At 40.7% G+C, this 21,074-nt stretch overlaps 1 protein-coding gene across 1 annotated transcript in view; it reads right to left on the reverse strand.

Moving 5' to 3' along the window:
• The window catches only part of LOC139837851 (uncharacterized), a 111,471-nt gene that overhangs the window by 843 nt on the left and 89,554 nt on the right, over positions 1–21,074 (reverse strand). The window lies entirely within an intron of this gene.

Consider the following 21,074-nt stretch of genomic DNA (forward strand, 5'->3'; position numbering starts at 1 on the left):
TGTGCGGTCGTACCGCGTGCCCGTACCGGGGTCGTAAACCTGTCCTTTAACTCAGAAGTTTGTAAAGGGCTAAAAAATACATTCAGAAAGATGAAAAACTATAAACTTTGAACTGAGAAAAGTATAAATACCTCAAACTTAATTACAAGTCGGTCTCGGTAAGGATCATTTACCTTTTGGACTCTCATAGTGTTCTCCCTTTTCCTTCGTATATGGTGGGTAACAAATGTTTGCTAGCACCATCACAAAGAACAAAGAATAGGGGAGACATACTAATAAGAACAGAGAGTACCTGGAGGTACGAAAACTGTGGCTATATTATGCTGTGATATTTCTTCACCCGAAGACTCTCGATCTTCAAGTTGTTTTTCACTTCTTTGTATGATTTATAAATCAAGTTCTTGCAAAAGCAAAATCCAACGAATCATTCCAGACTTAAGTATGTCCTTTCTAGAATTTCTTTCAAGCCTTTGCGGTTAGTATAGACTCTAACTTTCGAGTCAGTAATATAAGATCTAAATTTCTCACAGGCAAATACGAATGTGAAGAATTCTTTTTCGATCAAAGGGTAATTTATTTGTGAGTTATTGAGAGTACAAATAGCATGATGAATGATATTCAATTCATCGCCATCACGCTGACACAAAGCAACTCTGACAGATTCACTGTTTTCCTCACAAAGTAACTCAAATTGTTTACCAATCGGGTGGTTTTTTTTTTCATTGCAGCTTTAAGGAGAGCTTGTTTCTGCATGTTGAAAGCACTAAGATAATTTTCATCAAACTTAAATCAAACATCCTTTTGTAACAAATTGGTTAAAGATATTGTTGTCTTGAAAAGTTTCTAATAAACCTTCTATAAAATCCAGCGTGACCAAGGAAACTTCTTATACCTTTAATATCTCGTGGAGGTGGTAATCTTCCACTTTTGATTTGTTAAGCTCTGTGCCTCTTCCCGAGATCTTGTGACCAAGTACTATCCTTTCTTGAACCATGAAGTGGCATTTTTATAAGTTCAAGACTAGATTAGTATCTTCGCATCTCTGCAAAACGTTATGCAAATTTCGCAAACAATGGTTATGAAGTTCCATAGACAGAAAAGTCATCCATAAATACTTCCATTATGTGCTCAATATAATCAGCAAATATATCGGTCACGCATCTCCGAAAGGTCGCTAGTGCATTGCATAAACCAAAAGGCATTCTACGATAAGCATATAATCCAAAAGGAAAAGTGAAAGTTGTTTTCAACTGATCTTCCGGATGGACATGTATCTGAGAGAAACCAGAGTATCCATCTAGATTACATAAATAAGAATGTTTAGCAAGTCTTTCGAAGGTTTGATCTATAAAGGGTAATGTGTAATGATCCTTTCTTGTCTCTTTATTTAATTTTTTGAAATCAATGCACATTTTGTATCCCACAATAGTTCTAGTAGGGACCATTTCATTGTGTTTATTTGGTACAACAATAAATCCTCCTTTTTATGGACACAATGAACATGACTTACCCAATCACTTTCTTTGACATGATAAATAATACTTGCATCAAGAAGGTGGATGATTTCCTTTCTTACTACTTCCTTCATCTCAGGTTTCAGTTTCCTTTGAAAATCTGCCATAGGTAGGTGATGTCTACGCCCCCTCCTTTTCCTGTAGACAGTGTTGGGCCTCCAAGAGCAGAGGTTTGTAGAACAGCAGCAAGTTTCCCCTTAAGTGGATCACCCAAGGTTTATCGAACTCAGGGAGGAAGAGGTCAAAGATATCCCTCTCATGCAACCCTGCAACCACAAAGCAAGAAGTCTCTTGTGTCCCCAACACACCTAATAGGTGCACTAGTTCGGCGAAGAGATAGTGAAATACAGGTGGTGTAAATAAGCAGTAGCAACGGCACCAGAAAAGTGCTTTGCCCGGGACGATAAACAAGCAGTAGTAACGCATCAGTAGTAACGCAGTAAAACAGTAAACAAGCAGCGATAGCAGTATTTAGGAACAAGGCCTAGGGATCATACTTTCACTAGTGGACACTCTCAACTTTGATCACATAACAGAATAGATAAATGCATACTCTACACTCTTTTGTTGGATGATGAACACATTGCGTAGGATTACACGAACCCTCAATGCCGGAGTTAACAAGCTCCACAATTCAATGTTCATATTTAAATAACCTTAGAGTGCATGAAAGATCAACACGACTAAACCAAGTACTAACATAGCATGCACACTGTCACCTTCACACTATGTAGGAGGAATAGATCACATCAATACCATCATAGCAATAGTTAACTTCATAATCTACAAGAGATCATAATCATAGCCTACGCCAAGTACTAACACGGATGCACACATAGTCACCATTACACCGTGCAGGAGGAATAAAACTACTTTAATAACATTGCTAGAGTAGCACATAGATAAATTGTGATACAAAACACATTGCAATCATAAAGAGATATAAATAAGCACTTCACTATGCCATTCATAACAGTGAATAAGTATTCTGTGAAATATAGCCTAAGAGACCCACACGGTGCACAAACTGTCACCTTTACACACGTGGGACAAGGAGTCTCCGGAGATCACATAAGTAAAATTCACTTGACTAGCATAGCAACATCTAGATTACAATCATCATCATATGGATCTCAATCATGTAAGGCAGCTCATGAGATCATTGTATTGAAGTACATAGAGAGAGATTAACCACATAGCTACCGGTACAGCCCCGAGCCTCGATGGAGAACTACTCCCTCCTCATGGGAGACAACAGCGTTGATGAAGATGGTGGTGGTGTCGATGGAGAAGCCTTCCGGGGGCACTTCCCCGTCCCGGCAGCGTGCTGGAACAGAGACTCCTGTCCCCCAGATCTTGGCTTCGCGATGGCGGCGGCTCTGGAAGGTTTTTGCGGGTTTCGTCAATCGTCTCAGGGTTTTCGCGACGGAGGCTTTAAATAGGCGGAAGGGAGGCGTCAGAGGGCTTCTGGGGGGCCCACACACCCAGGCAGCGCGGCCCCCCCTCTGGCCGCGCCGGGCACAGGTGTGGGCCCACCAGGGATCCCCTCTGGCGGTTCTCGGGTGTTCTGGATGCTTCCGAGGATTCTAAGATCTTTGGCGTTGATTTCGTCCGATTCCGAGAGTATTTCTTTACTAGGATTTCTGAAACCAAAAACAGCAGAAAACAGGAACTGGCACTTCGGCATCTCGTCAATAGGTTAGTTCCAGAAAATGCATAAATATGACATATAATGTGTACAAAACATGTAGATATCATCAATAATGTAGCATGGAACATAAGAAATTATCGATACGTCGGAGACGTATCAGCATCCCCAAGCTTAGTTCCTGCTCGTCCCGAGCAGGTAAACGATAAACAAAGATAATTTCTGAAGTGACATGCCATCATAACCTTGATCATACTATTGTAAGCATATGTAATGAATGCAGCGATCAAAATAATGGTAATGACATGAGTAAACAATTGAATCATAAAGCAAAGACTTTTCATGAATAGTACTTCAAGACAAGCATCAATAAGTCTTGCATAAGAGTTAACTCATAAAGCAATAAATTCAAAGTAGAAAGTATTGAAGCAACACAAAGGAAGATAAAGTTTCAGCGGTTGCTTTCAACTTGTAACATGTATATCTCATGGATAGTTGTCAACACAAAGCAATATAACAAGTGCAATAAGTAAACATGTAAGAATCAATGCACACAGTTGATACAAGTGTTTGCTTCTAAGATAGAAAGAATAGGTAAACTGACTCAACAATAAAGTAGAAGATAGGCCCTTCACAGAGGGAAGCATTGATTACTATATTTGTGCTAGACCTTTTTATTTTGAAAACAAGAAACAATTTTGTCAACGGTAGTAATAAAGCATATGAGTTATGTATAAGACATCTTATAAGTTGCAAGTCTCATGCATAGTATACTAATAGTGCTCGCACCTTGTCCTAATTAGCTTGGGTTAACACGGATTATCATTGCATAGCATATGTTTCAACCAAGTGTCACAAAGGGGTACCTCTATGCCGCCTGTACAAAGGTCTAAGGAGAAAGCTCGCATTGGATTTCTCGCTTTTGATTATTCTCAACTTAGACATCCATACCGGGACAACATAGACAACAGATAATGGACTCCTCTTTAATGCATAAGCATTTAACAACAGTTATTATTCTCATAAGAGATTGAGGATTAGCTGTCCACACTGAAACTTCCACCATGAATCATGGCTTTAGTTAGCGGCCCAATGTTCTTCTCTAACAGTATGCATACTCAAACCATTTGATTGTGAAAACCGCCCTTACTTCAGACAAGACGAACATGCATAGCAACTCACATGATATTCAACAAAGGTAAAAGAGTTGATGGCGTCCCCAGAAAACATGGTTACCGCACAACAAGCAACTTACTAAGAAATAAGACACATAAGTACATATTCTTCACCACGATAGTTTTTAAGCTATTTTGTCCCATGAGCTATATATTGCAAAGTTAAAGAATAGAAATTTTAAAGGTAGCACTCAAGTAATTTACTTTGGAATGGCGGAGAAATACCATGTGGTAGGTAGGTATGGTGGACACAAATGGCATAGTAATTGGCTCAAGGATTTGGATGCATGAGAAGAATTCCTCTCAATACAAGGCTAGGCTAGCAAGGTTGTTTGAAGCAAACTCAAGTATGAAACGGTGCAGCAAGACTCACATATGAACATATTGCAAACATTATAAGACTTTACATCGTCTCCTTGTTGTTCAAACACCTTAACCAGAAAATATCTAGACTCTAGAGAAACTAATCATGCAAACCAAATTTTAACAAGCTCTATGTAGTTCTTCACTAATGGGTACAAGGTACATGATGCAAGAGCTTAAACATGATCTATATGAGCACAACAATTGCCAAGTATCAAATTATTCAAGACATTATACCAATTACCACATGTAGCATTTCCCGTTTCCAACCATATAACAATTAACGAAGCAGTTTCAACCTTCGCCATGAAAATTAAAGGCTAAGAACACCTGTGTTCCTATGAACCAGCGGAGCGTGTCTCTCTCCCACACAAGCATTTATTCAAACAAAAACAAAAACAAGAAACATACAGACGCTCCAAGTAAAGCACATAAGATGTGACCGAATAAAAATATAGTTTCAAGAGAAGGAACCTGATAATTTGTCGATGAAGAAGGGGATGCCTTGGGCATCCCCAAGCTTAGACGCTTAAGTCTTCTTGATATATGCAGGGGTGAACCACCGGGGCATCTCCAAGCTTAGAATTTTCACTCTTCTTGATCGTAGTATATCATCCTCCTCTCTTGACCCTTGAAAACTGCCTTCACACCAAACTTCTCATAAACTTCATTAGAGGGGTTAGTACATAATCAAAAACTCACATGTTCAGAGGTGACACAATCATTCTTAACACTTCTGGACATTGTTCAAAGCTACTGGAAGGTAATGGAACAAAGAAATCCACCCAACACAGCGAAAGAAGCAATGCGAAATAAAAGGCAGAATCTGTCAAAACAGAACAGTCCGTAAAGACGAATTTTGAATAAATACTTCCGTTGCTCAAATCAGAAAACTCAAAACTAATTAAAGTTGCGCACATATCTGAGGAACACGCACGTAAATTGGCATATTTTTCTGAGTTACCTACAGAGAAAACAGACCAGATTCGTGACAGATAGAAATCTGTTTCTGCGCAGAAATCCAAATCTAGTATCAACCTTCGATTAGAGGCTTCACTTGGCACAACAAATCACAAAACTAAGATAAGGAGAGGTTTCTACAGTAGTAAACAACTTCCAAGACACAAATATAAAACAAAGTACTGTAGCAAAATAACACATGGGTTATCTCCCAAGAAGTTCTTTTCTTTATAGCCATTAAGATGGGCTCAGCAGTTTTAATGATGCACTCGCAAGAAATAGTAGTTGAAGCAAAAGAGAGCATCAAGAGGCAAATTCAAAACACATTTAAGTCTAACATGCTTCCTATTAAAAGGATTCTTGTAAATAAACAAGTTCAAGAAGCATAATGCAACAAGCATAGAAAGATAAAACAAGTGTAGCTTAAAAAATTTCAGCACATAGAGAGGTGTTTTAGTAACATGAAAATTTCTACAACCATATTTTCCTCTCTCATAATAACTTTCAGTAGAATCATGAGCAAATTCAACAATATAACTATCAAATGAAACATTCTTGTCATGAGCTTCATGCATAAGATTATTACTCTCCACATAAGCATAATCAATTTTATTAGTAATAGTGGGAGCAAATTCAACAAAGTAGCTATCATCATTATTCTCATCATCAAATATAGGAGGCATATTATAATCATAATTAAATTTATCCTCCATAACAGGTGGAACCAAAAGACCAATATCATTATAATCATCATAAATAGGAGGCAAAGTATCATCAAAGTAAATTTTCTCCTCAATGCCCGGGGGACTAAAAAGATCATGCTCATCAAAACCAGCTTCCCCAAGCTTAGAATTTTCCATATCATTAGCAACAATGGTGTTCAAAGTATTCATGCTAACATGTTCCATGGGTTTTTTAATTTTCGGATCAAACCATCCATGTTTTAAATCAGGAAATAGAATAAGAAGCTCATTGTTGTCCATTATGCCTAACTAGTGTAAACAAGAAACAAAAAGATGCAATTGCAGGATCTAAAGGAAATAGCTTCGAGCACACACACAATGGCGCCAGAAAAGTACTGTTACCTGGAACCGAAGTATGAGTGCCTTTTACCTTTCCTCCCCGGCAACGGCGCCAGAAAAGTGCTTGATGTCTACGGGAGCTTCTATTCTTGTAGACAGTGTTGGGCCTCCAAGAGCAGAGGTTTGTAGAACAGCAGCAAGTTTTCCCTTAAGTGGATCACCCAAGGTTTATCGAACTCAGGGAGGAAGAGGTCAAAGATATCCCTCTCATGCAACTTGCAACCACAAAGCAAGAAGTCTCTTGTGTCCCCAACACACCTAATAGGTGCACTAGTTCGGCGAAGAGATAGTGAAATACGGGTGGTGTAAATAAGCAGTAGCAACGGCACGAGAAAAGTGCTTTGCCTAGGACGATAAACAAGCGGTAATGCAGCAGTAGTAACACAGTAAAATAGTAAACAAGCAGCGATAGCAGTATTTAGGAACAAGGCCTAGGGATCATACTTTCACTAGTGGACACTCTCAACTTTGATCACATAACAGAATAGATAAATGCATACTCTACACTCTTTTGTTGGATGATGAACACATTGCGTAGGATTACACGAACCCTCAATGCCGGAGTTAACAAGCTCCACAATTCAATGTTCATATTTAAATAACCTTAGAGTGCATGAGAGATCAACACGACTAAACCAAGTACTAACATAGCATGCACACTGTCACCTTCACACTATGTAGGAGGAATAGATCACATCAATACCATCATAGCAATAGTTAACTTCATAATCTACAAGAGATCATAATCATAGCCTACGCCAAGTACTAACACGGATGCACACACTGTCACCATTACACCGTGCAGGAGGAATAAAACTACTTTAATAACATTGCTAGAGTAGCACATAGATAAATTGTGATACAAAACACATTGCAATCATAAAGAGATATAAATAAGCACTTCACTATGCCATTCATAACAGTGAATAAGTATTCTGTGAAATATAGCCTAAGAGACCCACACGGTGCACACACTGTCACCTTTACACACGTGGGACAAGGAGTCTCCGGAGATCACATAAGTAAAATTCACTTGACTAGCATAGCAACATCTAGATTACAATCATCATCATATGGATCTCAATCATGTAAGGCAGCTCATGAGATCATTGTATTGAAGTACATAGAGAGAGATTAACCACATAGCTACCGGTACAGCCCCGAGCCTCGATGGAGAACTACTCCCTCCTCATGGGAGACAGCAGCGTTGATGAAGATGGTGGTGGTGTCGATGGAGAAGCCTTCCGGGGGCACTTCCCCGTCCGGCGGCGTGCGGGGAGAGACTCCTGTCCCCCAGATCTTGGCTTCGCGATGGCGGCGGCTCTGGAAGGTTTTTGCGGGTTTCGTCAATCGTCTCAGGGTTTTCGCGACGGAGGCTTTAAATAGGCGGAAGGGAGGCGTCAGAGGGCTTCTGGGGGGCCCACACACCCAGGCGGCGCGGCCCCCCCTCTGGCCGCGCCGGGCACAGGTGTGGGCCCACCAGGGCTCCCCTCTGGCGGTTCTCGGGTGTTCTGGATGCTTCCGAGGATTCTAAGATCTTTGGCGTTGATTTCGTCCGATTCCGAGAATATTTCTTTACTAGGATTTCTGAAACCAAAAACAGCGATGAAACGAGACGGCACTTCGACATCTCGTCAATAGGTTAGTTCCAGAAAATGCATAAATATGACATATAATGTGTACAAAACATGTAGATATCATCAATAATGTAGCATGGAACATAAGAAATTATCGATACGTCGGAGACGTATCAGTAGGCTCCAACTTCCATGAATATTCTGTGAGTGGCTGATATGTCGCAAACGTATCTGTAATTTTTGATGCTCCATGCTTATTTTACACCAATTTATATATGTTTTGTTTACACTTCGTTGCACTTTAATACATTTTTCGGCACTAACCTATTGACAAGATGCCACAGTGCCAGTTCCCTGTTTTCTGCTGTTTTGTATTTCAGAAAAAGTTGTAGAGGAAATATTCTCGGAATTGGACGAAACAAAAGCCGAAGATCTTATTTTTCTGTAACAAAGACGAAGTCCAAAGGAGAGACGAGCATGCGCCACAAGGCAGCTAGACCAGGTCTAGGCGCGGCCCAGGCCCTTGTCGCGCCTAAGGGTGGTCTCGGCCCCCAGCACCCCACCGACCTCTCTCCTCCACCTATTTATTCACGATCTCGGGAAAAACCTAAACACACAAGCCTCCGTCCCAGAAAAGTTCTATAGCTCCCCCGCCGCCGAAGACAAGTTTCGGGGGACAGAAGTCTCTGTTCCAGCACCCTGCCAGGATGGGGAATTGCCCCCGGAGCCATCTCCATTGACTCCACTGCCATCTTCATCACTGTTGGTCACTCTCATGATGAGGAGTGAGTAGTTCTCCCCTGGGGCTGAGGGCTTTATCGGTAGCTATGTGGTCTATCTATCTCTCAATGTATGATCTTTATGTGATCATGAGCTTTGTAATCTAGTTGAATAGGTAGATGTTATTCTTCAACTATTATGCTACTCAAGTGGTTTTATTATGTGATCTCTGGGGACATCTTGTCCAACAGTGTGAAGGTGGCAGTGTGCACACCGTATTTGTTTCTTAAGCTTAATTTACAGAAATACTTATGAATTGTGGTGTCTAGTTAGTACCATATTTGTATGCTCAAGGTGATAGTGTGGGGTGTCCATAGATTAGGAATGTCAACTTTAAGGAATGCTTATGCAGCCCTACGCAGTGAATTTGTGTTTATTATCAAATCGGAGAGTGGTTCAGAGTGGCATAGTGAAGTGATAATATCTATGTATTCAATTATGGCATCATTGTTGAGAGTGTCCACTAGTGAAAGTATGATCCCTAGACTTTGTTTCCAAGCATTGAAACACCATTTACAACCAGTTCTGCTACATGTTTACTTGTAATCATCCATATTACTTATATTTCACTATCTCTTTGCCGAACTAGTGCACCTTACAAGTGTATTGGGTGTGTTGGGGACACAAGAGAATTCTTCTATCGTAATTGTAGGTTGCTTCAGAGAGATATCTTTGAACGCTACCTCCCTGAGTTCGATAAACCTTGGGTGATCCACTTAAGGGAAACCTGTTGCTGTTCTACAAACCTCTGCACTTGAAGGCCCAACACTGTCTACAAGAATAGAAGCGTGCGTAGACATCAAGCTCTTTTCCGGCGCCGTTGCCGGGGAGGTAAGGTAAAAGGTACTCACATCCTCTGGCTACTAAGTTTTCTAGTTGCTGGTGAGTGCTCGAAGTTATTTCCTTTAGATTCTTCAATTATATCTTTTTGTTTCTTATTTTTATTTTCACGTACTAGTTAGGCTTAATGGAAAACAACAACAAAAAATTAGAGATCTTTATAGTATTTATCTTGAGTTAGGACATGAGGTGTTTGAAGAGAAAATTAAAAAACCTATGGAACTTTATTTGCATGCTAATAGCAATGTGATAGTCATATTGTTAATTTTATTCATGATGCTACTGAAAGTCATTATGAGAGAGGGAAACATGGTTCTATGTATATCAATAATATTAAATTTCACCTCTTTATGTTGAAAATTTTGAGGTTGCACATGTTAGCTTTCCTATGCTTGTTGCTTTGTGCTTCCAGGACTTGTTTCTTTACAAGATTATTTTTCATAGGAAGTGGTTTAGACTTAATTTTGTTTTATATTTGCTTCTTGATGCTCTCTTTTACTTCAATTCATATTTCTTATGTGAGCATCTTCTCAAACAACTGCGCCTAGCTGAAAGGCGTTAAAGAAAAAGACTCTTGGGAGATAACCCATGTTTATTTTCTATATTTTTTCTTTTGTTGAGGCTTGTAAGTTGCTGCCTCTGTAACAACCTCTTCTTATCATTTTTATTTCGCTAATAGGAAGAAAGTAAGATTTGGGGAAGTTGCTGTCGAGAAACAAATTCTGTGTTGTTACCAAAAACTTTTGTAGTCCTAGCCATGACGTAAATTGAGCAGTCAATTTTTTAGCATATGCCCCGGGTTATTATCTAACTTTCGTTAGTTTTGCACTTTTCGATTTGAGCAACAGAGTAGTTTCGAAAAAATGATCTTTACCTGCTGTTCTGTTTTGACAGATTTCTGCCACTATTTGCATTTGCCTCTTATTATCTTTCTTTTTTAGTTCTTTTAAGAGAAAGGGATTTTTGAAGGAGTTTCTACAGTAGCTAATGTTTTAATGGATGTTCTATATATGTTATAACTGAACCCAAGTGGATTTGTTATTTTGATTGCACTAATGTTGCTAATGAGAATTGTGTGAAGTTTTGTATGAAGGAAGTTTTCAAGTGTAGGGATAGAAGAATGATATAATGAGATGAAGAATGGACAAAATCTCAAGCTTGGGGATGCCCATGTCACCCCAAGAAATATCCAAGAGGTACAAGCGTCAAAGCTTGGGGATGCCCAAGGCATCCCCTTCTTCATCAACAAAGTATCATGTCATCTTTCAAGACGCTATATTTTTATTGCTTCATATGCTATATGTTGTTCTTGGAGCGTCTTTATTTTTGTTTTGTTTGCTGTAGCATATGGTTGGATTCTAGCATTCTTGTGTGGGAGAGAGACATACTCCGTTTTCATTGCATAGAACACTCTAGTTTTTACTCTTATTGTTCTGTGGGTGTTCTAGTTTGCTAGTACTGCGTTTAGCTCTTGGTTTTCCATTATTATTTTGTTCAGAGCTTGTTAGTTTTATTTATTTATGTATGATTAGCTCTCTGGTCTTTATTGATTATTATCTCTGAGAGTTGTTTCAAATAAATTGATTGGTGTTGGAGACGAGTAAAATGTTTCGTGCTTATAGTGATGCAAAAGGAAGCTTGTCTAGACTGTGGCATAGACTTTCGCATGTCATGTTGGATGTTATTCTTATTATATGCTTAGTATTTATTGTTGTATCATGACTTGTCTCAAATAGCTTAGAGTGCTTAATGTGCCATTGAAAGTATCATGTGTTGTTTTCATCATAAGAAGCATAATACTGTTATATTCTCCTTTAATGCTTTACTGGGTTGACTTGGCACATGTTTACATCATGTTATGACTACCAACCAGTCAACTAAATCCTCTATTATCATTTAGTTTTTGATTTGTAATATCAGTTTATGCTTGGATTAATATCGTTTTGTCGCTATGCATGATTATGGCTATTATTGCTCTCTTAGTTGGCCGCTCATAGTCTTTTGCTAGCCTTCGCCTGTACTGAGTATGAGCTCTACTCGTGCATCCAACTCCTAAAAAACCAAAGTTTTCCAATTGTGTCCACCATACCTACATATATGTGGTATTTTACTGCCACTCCAAAGTAGATTTCTTGTGTGCTACCTTTAAAACCTTCAAACTATTACTTGTTTTGTGTTCCCGTTTTAGCTCATGAGGACGTATTGAATGATTTATTGTATTTTCATGACCTCATACTTGACTAGCATGAATAATGTGCTAAGTCCTTAATATTGCAAAAAGAACAAGGCAACTGGGTGCCCAGCCCAACCTAAATAAACAAATAAACAAAAAGCTACGCACACTATGTACTGGAGAGATCCTAAATAATGGTGTGCAATAGGAGAACTACATGGGAGCCGCTCTTGAAGTCACTATATGAAAGGACGATGAATTGTTTGATATCATTCGTTGACATAGACATACATACCTCTCAAAATACATTTTCAACACCTCTGTGTATTCAAATAAAAAGCTCTAGTGCATGAGTAATCCCTGCTTCCCTCTACGCAGGGCATTTCTTTTACTTTTATGTTGAGTCTCCATCTTCTTGCTTTATGCACCAATTAAGAGAGCATAGTTGTAATTCTGAGTATAATGTGCATAGTCCCAAGACTTATTGATTGATTCGTGAATATGCTATTGCAAGTTCTTAAATTACTTTTATCTAGTTACCCTTTGAACTTTAAAGGTGTCCTAGCATTTATGTTTTGCTACTTCATAAAGGACAAGCCGAGTACCGTTTTGCTATGTTTTCTCTATGCTCATGAACAAACAGTTGCTTTCAATGCACAATTATTCATGATCCTTTGTTTGAGTTACTTCTCATGTTATAACATAGTTGCTAAGTTCTATTGTTAGAATTATATCTATCATGCCTATGTTTAGAGTACTTTGATACTAGCTCACAATTCTTTTAAAATAACTTGATCAAGATTGTGTTGGCTGCAGGTCACCTCAAAAATTATTTTGTTATCACTTACCTACTCAAGGACGAGCAGGAGTTAAGCTTGGGGATACTTGATACTGTTGCGGTCAGAAACCCACCGGCGAGCAGCGACGGGCAACACAGTAGAGCTGGGAGGCTCCCAGGACTGCGGCTGGCCCTGGTCCCTCCGAGCGACGGCCCGCAAAGACTCGGCACGCACGTCCGATGCTGGTGAAAGGGCGTGCCACCTGACCTATACCTAGTCAGGAAGGTGATGGATGTGCCTCGCTTAGTTTCCTGCATGGCATACACGTAAACATTAAATACGAGCCTCGATCGGCTCTCAGGTTGTCCTGTGAATCGGCTCAAAGAGCCGATCCACCCATGATCCGTACGAGGTGTACGAACATATGGTGGTCCTGCTTGATCAAAATAAAGCTAAAACGACCTACTACGATTTAGGGTTTTCACCACATAATCGGAACATCCTACTCGTGATTGAGCCTCGCGGCCACGCACGGTGATCGTAAACCGACCCTAGACAAGGCCTAAAAACCAACACGAGGTTGATCCCCGGAACATCCTGTCTAGGGCTAGCAAACTACACCCTACGCGCCACTGGATCCTTCAACCCGTTTGTAAGGCCTAACTATGCAGATATTAAACTAATCCTTGGAGAACAAGGAGCAATCATAACGGATCGGATCTACTAAATAATGATCAAGCGGGGTGCCGCCCTTACACCTAAGATAGGTGTAAGGGCGGCTAAACATCTCGGGTTGCACGGCAATGACATATGATACGATGAACAATGCTAACCCTAACACGTCTAAGATAACTACGTTGCTCGCCATCAAAAAGGCTTCAGTACGAGCAACGCATGAACAGCGAATAAACATGTACTGCCTAGATCGCAAGATGCGATCTAGGCAGCATGATGCTTACCCGGAAGAAACCCTCGAGACAAGGGAGTTGGCGATGCGCCTAGATTGGTTTGTGGTGAACGTGATTGTTGTTTATTTCATAAACCCTAGATACATATTTATGTAGGATAACGTTGCATAGAAAACAAAAATTTTCCTACCGCGAACACGAAATCCAAGCCAAGATGCAATCTAGAAGACGGTAGCAACGAGGGGATTATCGAGTCTCACCCTTGAAGAGATTCCAAAGCCTACAAGAGGAGGCTCTTGTTGCTGCGGTAGATGTTCACTTGCCGCTTGCAAAAGCGCGTAGAAGATCTTGATCACGATCGGTTCCGGCGCCACGAACGGGCAGCACCTCCGTACTCGGTCACACGTTCGGTTGTTGATGAAGACGACATCCACCTCCCCGTTCCAGCGGGCAGCGGAAGTAGTAGCTCCTCTTGAATCCGACAGCACGACGGCGTGGTGTTGGTGGAGAAATCCAGCGTAGCTTCGCTAAGCGTGCGGGAAGTGGAGGAGCGGGGCGGCTAGGGTTTGGGAGGGGGTGGCCGGCCACTCAAGGGGGGCGGCCAGGCTGTGGTCTTGGGGTGGCCAGCCCCCTCCCCTTGGCCCCTCATTATATAGGTGGAAGCCCCAAGAGTTGGTCTCCAAGTCTTCGAATAAGACCCGAACCAAAAACCTTCCATATGGTGGGGAAACCTAGCCAAGCTAGGACTCCCACTAGAGGTGGGAGTTCCACCTCCCATATGGGGGGGTGGCCGGCCCCCTAAGGGGGAGTCCACTTGGGACTCCTCCCCCACTAGGGTTGGCCGGCCATGGAGGTGGAGTCCCATGTGGACTCCACCTTCCTTGGTGGTTTCTTCCGTACTTTTCTAGAACCTTCTAGAACCTTCCATAGAACCTTCCGCGTCAATTTTATTCACATAAAATGACATCCTATATATGAATCTTATTCTCCGGACCATTCCGGAACTCCTCGTGATGTCCGGGATCTCATCCGGGACTCCGAACAAATATTCGAACTCCATTCCATATTCAAGTTCTACCATTTCAACATCCAACTTTAAGTGTGTCACCCTACGGTTCGCGAACTATGCAGACATGGTTGAGTACTCACTCCGACCAATAACCAATAGCGGGATCTGGAGATCCATAATGGCTCCCACATATTCAACGATGACTTTAGTGATCGAATGAACCATTTACATACGATACCAATTCCCTTTGTCACGCGATATTTTACTTGTCCGAGGTTTGATCTTCGGTATCACTCTATACCTTGTTCAACCTCGTCTCCTGACAAGTACTCTTTACTCGTACCGTGGTATGTGGTCTCTTATGAACTTATTCATATGCTTGCAAGACATTAGACGACATTCCACCGAGAGGGCCCAGAGTATATCTATCCGTCATCGGGATGGACAAATCCCTTTGTTGATCCATATGCCTCAACTCATACTTTAGGATACTTAATCCCACCTTTATAACCACCCATTTACGCGGTGGCGTTTGATGTAATCAAAGTACCTTTACTGGTATAAGTGATTTACATGATCTCATGGTCATAAGGACTAGGTAACTATGTATCGAAAGCTTATAGCAAATAACTTAATGACGAGATCTTATGCTACGCTTAATTGGGTGTGTCCATTACATCATTCATACAATGATATAACCTTGTTATTAATAACATCCAATGTTCATGATTATGAAACTAATCATCCATTAATCAACAAGCTAGTTAAGAGGCATACTAGGGACTCTTTGTTGTTTACATATCACACATGTATTAATGTTTCGGTTAATACAATTATAGCATGGTATATAAACATTTATCATAAACATAAAGATATATAATAACCATTTTTATTATTGCCTCTTGGGCATATCTCCAACAGTCTCCCACTTGCACTAGAGTCAATAATCTAGATTACATTGTAATGTACCTAACACCCATGGCATTCTGGTGTTGGTCATGCTTTGCCCTAGGGAGAGCTTTAGTCAACGGATCTGCTACATTCGGATCGGTGTGTACTTTGCAAATCTTTACTTCTCCATCTTCGATGTACTCGCGAATCGAGTGGTAACGCAGCTTGATATGCTTCAGCCTCTTGTGTGACCTTGGCTCTTGTGCATTGGCGATGGCACCCATGTTATCACAGTAAATGATTAATGGGTCCAATGCACTAGGAACCACACCGAGCTCTACAATGAACCTCTTCATCCATACCGCTTCTGATGAAGCCTCGAAGCCGCTATGTACTCGATTCTGTTGAGGACTTCGCCACCGTGCCTTGCTTTGAGCTTGCCCAGCTTACTTGCAGCACCATTCAATATAAACACGTACCCAGGTGTGACTTAGAGTCATCGGGATCGGTGTTCCAACTTGCATCGGTGTAACTGGTTACAACGAGCTCTTGGTCACCTCCATAACAAAGAAACATATCCTTAGTTCTTTTCAAGTACTTCAGGATATTCTTGATCGCTGTCCAGTGTTCCATTCCTGGATCACTTTGATATCTGCTAGTCAAACTAACAGCATGTGCTATATCCGGTCTAGTACATAGCATGGCATACATGATAGAGCCTACTGCCGAGGCATAGGGGATCTGACTCATCCTTTCTCTTTCTTCTGCCGTAGCCGGACCTTGAGTCTTACTCAAGACCTTGCCTGGTAACATAGGTAAGAATCCTTTCTTACTTTCGTCCATTCTAAACTTCTTTAGAATCTTGTCCAGGTATGTACTCTGTGATAGCCCTATTAGGCGTCTTGATCTATCTCTATAAATCTTGATACCTAATATATATGATGCTTCACCAAGGTCTTTCATTGAAAAACTATTATTCAAATAACCTTTAACACTGCTTAATAGTTCTATATCATTCCCGATCAATAATATGTCATCTACATATAATATCAGGAATGCTACAGAGCTCCCACTCACTTTCTTGTAAATACAGGCCTCTCCATGACACTGTATAAACCCGAAGTTTTTGATCACCTTATCAAAACGTCGGTTCCAACTTCTGGATGCTTGCTTCAGTCCATAGATTGAACGCTGAAGTTTGCATACTTTGTCAGCATTTTTAGGATCGACAAAACCTTTGGGTTGTACCATATACAACTCTTCCTCAATGTCTCCATTAAGGAACGCTGTTTTGACATCCATCTGCCAAATCTCATAATCGAAAAATGCAGCTATTGCTAACAAAATCCTCACAGATTTTAGCTTCGCTACAGGTGAGAAAGTCTCATCGTAGTCAACTCCTTGAATTTGTCGGAAACCCTTTGCGACAAGTCGAGCTTTATAGACAGTAATATTACCATCAGCATCTGTTTTTCTCTTGAAGATCCATTTATTCTCGACAGCCTTTCGGCTATCAGGTAAATCTACCAAAGTCCATACTTTGTTATCATACATGGATCCCATTTCGGATTTCATGGCTTCTTGCCATTTGTTGGAATCTGGGCTCATCATCGCTTCTTCATACGTCGCAGGGTCCTCATCATTGTTATCTACAATCATGACATTTAGACAAGGATCATACCAATCAGGAGTGGCACGTTCCCTTGTCGATCTGCGAGGTTCAGTAGTTTCCTCGTTCGAAGTTTCATGATCATTATCATTAGCTTCCTCTGTTGCCGGTATAGGCGGTACATGTACAACTTCCGGTACTGCGCTACTCTGATCAACGAGTATAGATTCATCAATCTCATCGAGTTCTACTTTTCTTTCAGTCACTTCTTTAGTGAGAAATTCTTTCTCAAGAAAGGTTCCGTTCTTAGCAACAAAGATTTTGCCTTCGGATCTGTGATAGAAGGTGTACCCTATAGTTTCCTTAGGGTATCCTATGAAGACGCATTTCTCCGCTTTGGGTTCTAGCTTGTCCGGTTGTAACTTTTTTACATAGGCTTCGCAACCCCAAACTTTAAGGAACGACAGCTTAGGTTTCTTGTTAAACCATAATTCATACGGTGTCGTTTCAACGGATTTTGATGGTGCTCTATTTAAAGTGAATGCGGCTGTCTCTAATGCATAACTCCAAAATGATAACGGCAAATCAGTAAGAGACATCATAGAACGAACCATATCTAAGAGAGTTCGATTACGACGTTCGGACACACCGTTTCGTTGAGGTGTTCCCGGCGGAGTCAATTTTGAAAGTATTCCGCATTTCTTTAAATGCATGCCAAACTCATAACTCAGATATTCACCTCCGCGATCAGATCGTAGAAATTTGATCTTCTTGTTACGTTGATTTTCTACTTCACTTTGGAATTCCTTAAACTTCTCGAAAGTTTCGGATTTATGTTTCATGAAATAGATATACCCATATCTACTCAGATCATCTGTGAAGGTTAGAACATAACGATAACCACCACGCGATGCTACACTCATTGGCCCGCACACATCGGTATGTATGATTTCCAATAAGTCAGTAGCTCGCTCCATCATACCAGAAAATGGAGTCTTAGTCATTTTTCCCATTAGACATGCTTCGCATCTATCAAGTGACTCAAAGTCAAGTGATTCAAGTAATCCATCAGTATGGAGTTTCTTCATGCGTTTCACTCCAATATGACCAAGACGACAGTGCCACATATAAGTAGAATTATCATTCAATTTAATTCGCTTAGCATCAATGTTATGTATATGCGTATCACTACTATCGAGATCTAACAGAAATAAGCCATTCTTTTGTGGTGCTCGACCATAAAAGATATTATTCATAAAAGTAGAACAACCATTATTCTCAGACTTGAATGAATAACCGTCTTGCATTAAACAAGATCCAGATATAATGTTCATGCTCAACGCAGGTACATAATAGCAATTATTTAGGCTTAAAACTAATCCCGAAGGTAGATGTAGAGGAAGTGTGCCGTCTGCTATCACATTGACCTTGGATCCGTTTCCAACGCGCATCGTCACTTCATCTTTCAGCAGTTGTCGTTTATTCTTTAGTTCCTGTTTCGAGTTACAAATATGAGCAACCGAACCAGTATCAAATACCCAGGTACTAGTACGAGAACTAGTGAGATAAACATCTATAACATGTATATCAGATATACCTTCTTTCTTCTTCTTGACAAGGCCGCTCTTCAGATCCGCCAAATACTTGGAGCAATTACGCTTCCAGTGTCCCTTCTCCTTGCAGTAATAGCACTCAGCATCAGGCTTAGGGCCGTTCTTAGGTTTCATAGGAGGTGTGGCAGCTTTCTTGCCACCCTTCTTGAATTTTCCCTTAGACTTGCCCTGTTTCTTGAAACTGGTGGTCTTGTTGACCATCAACACTTGGTGCTCTTTCTTGATCTCAATCTCAGCAGCTTTAAGCATGGCAAAGAGTTCAGGTAACTCTTTGTTCATGTTCTGCATATTGTAGTTCATCACAAAGTTCTTGTAACTAGGTGGCAGTGATTGAAGGATACGATTAATCCCCAGTCTGTTAGGAATAATTATTTCCAAGTCACTGAGTTTCTTCGCATGCCCGGTCATGGCGAGCATGTGCTCACTAACGGAGCTACCTTCTTCCATCATGCAGCTGAAAAATTGTTTCGATGCTTCATAGCATTCCACGGCCGCATGAGTTTCAAAAATAGTCTTCAACTCTTTCATCAACTCATGAGGATCGTGGTGCTCAAAACGTTTTTGAAGATCGGATTCCAGACTGCATAGGATGGCACACTGTACTTGAGAGTACCGAGTTTTCCGAGTCGCGTAAACATTCTTTACTTCTTCGGTTTCTGTTTCTGCAGGAGGGTCACCTAGCGGTGCATCAAGCACATATTGCAGATTTCCGCCAGAGAGGAAGATCCTCACATGACGGAACCAGTCGGTGAAGTTGCTACCGTTGCTCTTAAGCTTTTCTTTCTCTAGGAACTGGTTAAAATTGATTGGGGACGCCATATCTACAACATATATTTGCAATAGTTTAGACTAAGTTTATGACAAATTGAGTTCAAATTTTAATTCAACATAATTAAAAAATCTAGGTGAACTCCCACTCAAAACAATATCCCTCGCATTGTCTTAGTGATCACACGAACCAAATCCACCGCACCTAAGTCCGATCATCACGAGACAAGGTGTGATTTCAATGGCGAACATTCAAAGTGTTCATCATATCAACCATATGATTCATGCTCTACCTTTCGGTATCACGTGTTCCGAGACCATGTCTGTACATGCTAGGCTCGTCAAGGCCACCTTAGTATCCGCATGTGCAAAACTGTCTTGCACCCGTTGCATGCACTTGTTGATTCTATCACACCCGATCATCACGAGATGCTTCGAAACGACAAGACTTGGTAACGGTGCTACTAAGGATGAACACTTTATTATCTTGAGATTTTAGTGAGGGATCATCTTATAATGCTACCGTCGCGATCTAAGCAAAATAAGATGCATAAAAGGATTAACATCACATGCAGTTCATATGTGATATGATATGGCCCTTTTGTCTTTGCGCCTTTGATCTTCATCTCCAAAGCACGGATATGATCTCCATCATCTTCGGGCATGATCTCCATCATCGTCGGCGAAGCACCAAGGTCAATGGCGCCGTCTTCATGATTGTCCTCCATGTAGCAACTATTACAACTACTTTGAAATACTACTCAACATGAAATTTAAAGACAACCATAAGGCTCCTGCCGGTTGCCACAATACAATAATGATCATCTCATACATATTCATCATCATATTATGGCCATATCACATCACCAAACCCTGCAAAAACAAGTTAGACGTCTCTAATTTGGTTTGCATATTTTACGTGGTTTAGGGTTTTCGAGAGAGATCTAATCTACCTACGAACATGAACCACAACGTTGATACTAATGTTGTCAATAGAAGAGTAAATTGAATCTTCACTATAGTAGGAGAGACAGACACCCGCAAAGCCTCTTATGCAATACAAGTTGCATGTCGAACGAGGAACAAGTCTCATGAACGCGGTCATGTAAAGTTAGTCCGAGCCGCTTCATCCCACTATTCCACAAAGATGCAAAGTACTCAAACTAAAGATAACAAGAGCATCAACGCCCACAAACCATTGTGTTCTACTCGTGCAACCATCTATGCATAGACCTGGCTCTGATACCACTGTAGGATAACGTTGCATAGAAAACAAAATTTTTCCTACCGCGAACACGAAATCCAAGCCAAGATGCAATCTAGAAGACGGTAGCAACGAGGGGATTATCGAGTCTCACCCTTGAAGAGATTCCAAAGCCTACAAG

Source organism: Lolium perenne, chromosome 3 (genome assembly GCF_019359855.2).
Source record: "Lolium perenne isolate Kyuss_39 chromosome 3, Kyuss_2.0, whole genome shotgun sequence".
NCBI classification, from domain to species: Eukaryota; Viridiplantae; Streptophyta; class Magnoliopsida; order Poales; family Poaceae; genus Lolium; species Lolium perenne.